The sequence below is a fragment of the Miscanthus floridulus genome, chromosome 18 (assembly GCF_019320115.1).
Source record: "Miscanthus floridulus cultivar M001 chromosome 18, ASM1932011v1, whole genome shotgun sequence".
NCBI classification, from domain to species: Eukaryota; Viridiplantae; Streptophyta; class Magnoliopsida; order Poales; family Poaceae; genus Miscanthus; species Miscanthus floridulus.
In genome coordinates, this window is record NC_089597.1 from 114,939,947 (window position 1) to 114,947,747 (window position 7,801).

Below are 7,801 nucleotides of genomic sequence, written 5' to 3' on the forward strand. Positions count from 1 at the left end.
CCTTCCCTAGGTCACCAGGGTAGGGCCACACCAGCTCGTGGGTCACCCCTGACCCGCTGGAAGATCCAGCCATCGCAATATCGTGCGACGCCTAGACCATCACCAACTTCTACGACGGTGGGATGGCTGGCGGCTCCACCCCAGTGCCTGCCTCGCCAGAGCAAGGGATCTCCACTATCTAAACTCTGTGGCTCGCCAGCAGATGTTCTACCTCTCGCCTAGCCACGTCCCCTCCCGACCCCTCTAACTCTGACCAGGAGGGCAAACCATGCGTTCCTCCATCAGGAGAGGCAGGGAGCTAGGTTTCCCTACTCTCTTCCACTACAGCTGTTGGGGGAGGGATCACAAGGGTCACCTCTGACCCAACCTTCGTCGTCACCACGGGGATCGCTGCCATCACCACCGCCGACGCTGCCACTGTACTCGCGACCGGCCGGGAGGACGCAACCCCCAGAAGGGAAGGTCACACCACCACCAATCTGCTTTCCCCACCACTCGTCATGACTCGCTATAGGCTAGGTCTCCATTCCACCCACACGGGAGGCGGGGCGATGCCTAGTCCCTGGCCGCTGTCAAAAAAGTGCAGGTCAATCGCGCTCAAAAAACTCAGCTGTGAGATCGAGAAGGAACATAAATGCATACCTATACGAAAGCAATAGAGCCCTGAAGCCCCAACTCGTTGGCGATGAGCCCATCAGATGAGGACCGCTCACGGGTCATGACCTGTGCCCCCTCATATCGACTGAGGGAGGAGTCGACCCGGCCGGTTCCTGACCGGCCCATGAATGGCCACGACCGCTAGCTCATGGCGAACCCCTCGGAGCAACTGACGAGGCATCTCCCTATTGTGGGTCGCGTGCACGCGCCAACCCCAAAGATGTAGGGGTACGAGCATGCTCCTCCGATCGGCCGGCGTGCCCTGCCATGCTCGAAGTAGGGGGTGTGAAGCCAACGATGCCTCTAAAGGGCACGGCGACCACTCCTGCTTCACCTCTCGCTCGATGGTGGTGCCTTCGCTCGCAGCATCCTTCCTCGACTTGGGAACATCGCCGTGCTTCTCTGCATCCAGCCCACCACCAATGGATGTGGCTGTAGGCTCATGATGCCCCACCAAGGTCACGACGACGCCTCTATCTCCTACATCCTCGGAGGTACTCGTGTCGCCACCCATCTCCGTGGGCTCCTCCGACTCGAGCTCCTCCTCCACATCGCTCTGGCTTTCACCTCCCTAAACCCATCGGCCGATCTCCTTCTCCTTCTCAAACCGCCTCTGGACCTTCTCAGCTCTCTTCTTCTTCTTAGCAAGCGTTGCCTCCTTTAGGGAAGCTTGCAGAGCTGTGCCCTCTAGCCCCCTCGGAAGATGCGGCCAGGATTTATAACGCGCGAGTCCCTACAAAATGGATGACTCAAAATCAAAATAAAGGAGAGCAAGAGGGAAAAGAACACAGAATAAGAAGAGGGGAGCATACCATATTGGACAGCTTCGTGGCGTGAAGAGGTCTGGGCATTCCTTCAAGGGAATCTTTATCCCTCAGTTGCAGCACCTAGTCAAGTTAACTCCAGACTTTGTCCTTCGACAACACCTCCGATGACACGCGGTCAGGATCCATTGGGCCAGAGTACGCCCGCATCGGCCACCTCCTCTCTACTAATGGGGCAACTCGATGGTGGAAGGAGTGGAAGACCCACAGCCCATTGAGATCGTGCTGCCCTAGCTTCTAAAGCTCTGCCTCAATGACCTCCAGCTTGTTCTGCCAACTGGAGGGACCCCACGACAAGATCTCCCGCCTCTCCGGCCTTCTTCTGATGAACGGCGGGAATGGCACCTCCGCTAGGTTCCTGATGTAGAACCACTCACCATGCCACCCTCGATTAGAGTCGCAGGGGGAGTATGTGGGGTAGGAGCCCGATGGTCTTGGCTTCTTCTACAAAGTGAAGCCCCCAACCGACGTAGTTCTAGGTGGCTTCCCCTCAGACAAGGCTCGCCCAGTGAAGATCCACCAAAAGAGATCCATGTGTGGCTCCATCCCGAGGAAGGCCTCACAAACGGTGACAAAACCAGCAATGTGCAGCACCCTAGTCGGATTGAGGTGCTGTAGCTCTAGGCCTCACTCATTGAGGAGCCCGTGTAGGAACCAGCGGCCCTTGCCCGATCTGCTCTGAAGCAGACATGGTCATCTTGACCTTCTCGTTCGATCCTAACCTCGAGCCATGCCCATAGAATCTCCATCGAGGGGACGCTAGTGGGCCTCCTGAGTCGATCTCTGAAACAGCTCAGGCATCTGTCGGGAGGCAGGTTAAGAAGTAGTGGAATTCCACATGAGGGCTATGCTGACCCCGTTACGAATGATAGACTCAGATTCCACTCGGACATACCCAGTAGAGAGCTCACCGAGCGCCTCACTCGAGCCATTGAGGCAAGCGATGTTAGCTCAACCCCTCCGGTTGTGGAAACCATGGATGGGGTAACACACGAAACTAGACCAACCCCTTGGCCACGCCCGGCACTTGGGTCCGCGCTCCGTCGCGCCCAACCCCCCGGCCATGCTCGATGTTTGGGTTGGCGCCCGACGCCTGGGTCCGCACTCCCAGAAATGATGGCTCAGAACATTGGCAAGTTGAAAAATCTCCTAGACGATTCTACCCGAATCGCCTGGGGGCTACAACCACCCGATGCGCTCACGCGCACCCGCTGGCAAGTCAAGAAAAAAAATCCCATAGGCGATTACTAGGACCACCAAGGCCACACCCCCTAGCTAGGCTCCACCTCGTCCGACTCCTAAAGGTTGGCTCCGCCTTGACCGACGTCTAAGGGTTGGCCGCGCTTTGCCCAATCCCACGGACACGGTTCCTAACGGAAGCTCACGCCGCCGCCAACCACTATGGGCCAGAAAGTACAACCCGAGGTCAAACTTCTGGCATCGTGCAGGGAGCGGTCGTGTCTCAGCACGACCCGTCTCCATGACATGACATTCCTAGGGACTCACATCGACCCACAGTGACGGACGCATGGTCACTATGCTGCCTGCACCCTGTACGACTGCTGATCAGCATGCCGGTTCGTCGGTCCGATGTCTGGGTCCACGCTCCGTCGTGCCCGACGGTGACTCACGATCTTACATCCATCTGTTGCTCTCGTATAACGAGTATAAACGGCCCCTTCACGACTTCATAGAAGTTCCAAAAGGGCTCGGGGGCTTCGGTCGGGTTCATAAACCCAGGGTCCCCGATGAGCCCGCTTCCCAGCAAAAGCTCGGCCCAGCAGACGGCATTACGACAACACGCAACTCCTGGACCGGCCTGGATACCTAACGACTAGCCGAAAGAGCGATCTAGTCTCCGACTGGAAGGCCAGGCCAAGGAGGGGATGACGCTCGCTTCCGACTCCGACCCCGCTTTTCTGACAAAAATACGTCGAACCTCTGCTTACAGCTCTTCTTCGACCGACGTGGTCGGAGCCGATTGGGAACGACCGACCGGGGGACGCCTGCTCGGTGAGGACCCAAGAATCAGACAGAGCAGATAAGGCAACACGCTCGAGTCAACCGTAATACCGAGGATCGTACCCTGCCCACCTGCAGGACCATGCCAAAAAGGTGCTTTGCAACCTTCCAGGCATGTCAGAACCCAAACAGTGTTGTGGGCGTCGATATTTGCCTTACAGTATTGTAGGCGCCGTCATTTGCCATACCAGGCGAACACAGTAAAGCCTGTCACATGTGTCTGACATAAACAGTATTGTGGGCGTCGATGACCATCTTGTACCCCGACAGCGGGGGCAACAAGACTTAGTAGCATACGTGCAAACTCTCTCTCTCTCTTGTAAGGCCATCCCCTTCTATAAAAGGGGATGTGCTCCCTCCAACGGAGGACGGTCATTCCGACTCTCTCTCTCTCTGCTAAGCTTTAGACATTCTGAGCACTCGAATGGCTCCATAGCTCTAGAACTTTAAAGCTACATAGAGCACACGTTCTAGTACTTAGCACATGTTGGAGCTCTGTCTCTCTTGGTCCTTCGGTTCAGAGCCCGACCGGACCTTTAACACCCCTTCTTATTTTTACTCGTTTGTAATCCCACAGCAAACTTCGAGCACCTAGGCTTAGGAATAAAGTTACCGACCGACTAAAACTAGACGTAGGGCACGTTGCCTGAACCAGTATAAACCCTGAGTGCTAGGCCACATCCGATCACAACGTACGGTAAAACTACAAATATTTACTTGTGGGTCACTCTTCGCACGGACAAGAAGTATAACAAGTTGTGATGCGGGTCTGCCACGCGGTTGTACATACAAAGCTTTATTAGGCCACATTTGGATACGCATGTATTCATCTTAATCGACATATCCCATATGTGTAGAAATGGATTAAAATAAAATTAAATTAAGTTTTATTTCATTCTCACTCTGACACGTGTGTATTAAATTGGACACACATTCATCAAACAGGCCTTAGTGGGCAGTGGCAGAAATGAGAACCAAACCATGCGATCGTAGTACGACTAGCTAGGAACCAAAACCATGGCCACGTTTAGTTGGTCGAATTCGGCGCTGTTCACTGTGCGTCGCTGCAGTGTACTGTAGCATTTCGTTTGTATTTGGTAATAATTGTTTAATCATTGACTAATTAGGCTCAAAATGTTTATCTCGCAAAGTACAATCTAACTGTGCAATTAGTTTTTGATTTCGTCTATATTTAGTACTCCATGTACCATAATTTTAATATGACGATGAATCTTTCTTTTTGTATAGTTAGGAGCTTAGAGCAACTAAACATGGCCCATATGTACTATACCTATGATATATATGCCTTGCATGCGAGTCGATACGTGGAAATGAGCTTAGTTTATACCGCCGCCGAAGAAGTAGCCACGCAGCGCCACGGCAATAGCCTCGCCGAGAGTAGCCGCTGCAGGGAAGCGGTCGGCGACGAGAGCCAGCAGGACGAGCCATATGCCGAGGAGGGAGAGCAGGAACGCGAGGAGCGCGTACGCCGGCTCGTCGCCGGTACGAGTACGACTACCACCGGCAGAGGGGTTGGGGGCGCCGTAGTAGATGACGATGGACCCGGCTGTGGAGACGAGGAAGACGGCGGCGTTGGTGATCAGCTGGGCGCGGACACGGAGGCGGCGTCGGTTGGCGAGGTCGATGGCATGTCGTCGTTCGAGCATGGCGGCGGCCATGCGAAGGCAGACCGAAAAAACCTTGAGAGCGTGCTGCGCGCGGATGGACGGGAACCTGGAGGTGGTGCCGCTAGCTTACCTTGGCGCTCAGATGATATGATTTCCCCTACTACTAGTATATATATAGCGTGTACCCAGTACTAGTCACGGGGACGGGGCAGGGACCTTGCAGCTCAGATGATATGATTTCCCCTACTACTAGTATATATATAGGACTAGCAAATCAATAGGATTCTATTTGAGTAAGTACAGTGAATCGGACTGAACAAGTTGTTTGTCATTGTCAGGCTACTGACGTTTGATGCTACCTGGAGTAGTTGCCTGGATATTTCATCAGCTTGTGTGCTGCCTGTTATTGAGGCCTGGTTTAGTTCTCAATATTTTTCACCTCAAATTAGTATTAAATATAGATAAAAAAACTAATTACACAGTTTGGTTGAAAATCGCGAGACAAATGTTTTAAGACTAATTAGTCCATGATTAGCCATAAGTGCTACAGTAACTAACATACGCTAATGATGAATTAATTAGGCTTAATAAATTCGTCTCGCAGTTTCCAGACGAGCTATGTAATTATTTTTTTATTAGTATCCAAAAACCCCTTTCGACATCCCTGAAACATCCGATGTGACATCTGAAAATTTTATTTCGCGAACTAAACACAGCTTGAGTAGAAAATTACCTAGTCAAACAGACTAGCATTATTTGGTTCAGATACTGAAATCATGCCTATGTGAAGAAAAGTGACGGGCAGCGTTTGGTGGAAGTGCTTCCTGCGAAGTGAATGGCTTGATTAGTCCCAGGCAAGTTGGATGGGAGCCAGGCGACCGATTTCGTAAGCCTGGCCGTTCCGGTTTGACTTTAAATTATTTTTAATGTTTAATCCTTTTAAATTCTTATCATAAAAATAGTCCCGTCTATTTTTTATTTTTATTTTTATCCTTGCCGTGACAAAATCATGTTGTCGCACCGCATGCGTTGATGCGACAAGATTTATGTTAGACGCTAATTTTCTTATGAAAAACCTTATCACGTCACTCCGCACGTCAGTACTGTTTCGGTGGCGTCCGTTGGCTGTCATCGTTGTAGCATGGCAGTGGGCACGTGCTGGTCGACTGCCGCCGGATTCGCCGTTCCCCGCCCGCTCAGGAGGGCGTGCAGCCTACGGATGGACAGTACTAGTGACGGGGACGGGGTAGGGCCCCATCTTTTCAGACAGGAGAAGCCACGCCCGATGCCCATGACTTTCTTTTTCACGATGACGCCTGCACCGGTTTTTTTTTTTTGAGATTAAACACTACAACTTTCTTTTTACAATGACGCTTGCACCAGTTTTTTTTAAGATTACGGGCCGATGGACTCGGCCTCCCTCACATTTTTTCACCAACCCAATCTACCTCAATCCCAATCGCGAAGTCGTAACGCGGGTACCAGGCAGGGCCTCATCTCTTCAGACATGTGCTGGTCGACTGCCGCCGGATTCGCCGTTCCGGACGCTCAGGAGGGCGTGCAGCCTACGGATGGACAGTACTAGTGACGGGGACGGCCGGACGGGGCAGGGCCTCATTTTCAGACATGTGCTGATCGACTGCCGCCGGATTCGGAGAAGCCACGCCCGATGCCCATGACTTTCTTTTTCACGATGACGCCTGCACCGGGGTTTTTTTTAATTAAACACTACAAGTTTCTTTTTTTTTCCGATCGGCCTGTTCGATTGATTGGTTCGTATCGTTGTTGGTTTACGAAGAAGTATTGTTGGCTAGTTTATGTGAGAGAAAAAATACTGTTCTGTCTGAAAATTTACGATCGTTTACGACAAGCCACAGCCAAACGAACAGGCTGAATGACGCTTGCAACAGTTTTTTTAAGACTAGGTAGCATGTCCGTGCATTACTACGAGACAACTAAATTTTTTTACTAAAAACATACGGATCGCATGATAAGATAACAATACTGTTAAATTAAATACCGATGTCAAGGTGACATTTAATTCAAAAAGCAAAGTTCGTGAAATTAACACAGTCACGGAGAGCGCGACGTCGCAGGCTCACAAACTCTACTGTATAGACTTTTTCGTAATACGGCTAAGATAATATTTTATATCGGCAGAAAGAATTCTACGATATCTATTTCTTTCATGCACCAATAAATCCATGAATAAGTTCCACTGCATCTTCATATAATCATGTACACACAGGTTCGAGTATATATGTAAATAGGTTCGTGTCCGTGCGTTGTTACGGGACAACTAAACTTTTATACTAAAAACACACGGATCGCACGATAAGATAACAATACTGTAAAAGTATATGACCGACGTTAAAGTGACATTTAATCCAAAAAGCTAAGTTTGTGAAATTTACACGGTCACGGAGAGCATGGCGTCGTAGGCTCCCAAACTCTACTGTGTAGATCTTTCCGTGATGCGGCTAAGATCATTTTTTATACCGGTAAGAACAGATTTCTGATATCCATTTCTTTCGTGGGCAACAAATCCACAAATAAGTTCTACCACATCTCCATACCATCCTGTACACGGTGCTGGCAAGCGAATTAGCCACAACTTATGTAATTAGTTTTATAATTAGCTCATGTTTAGTCCTCCTAATTGATATCTAA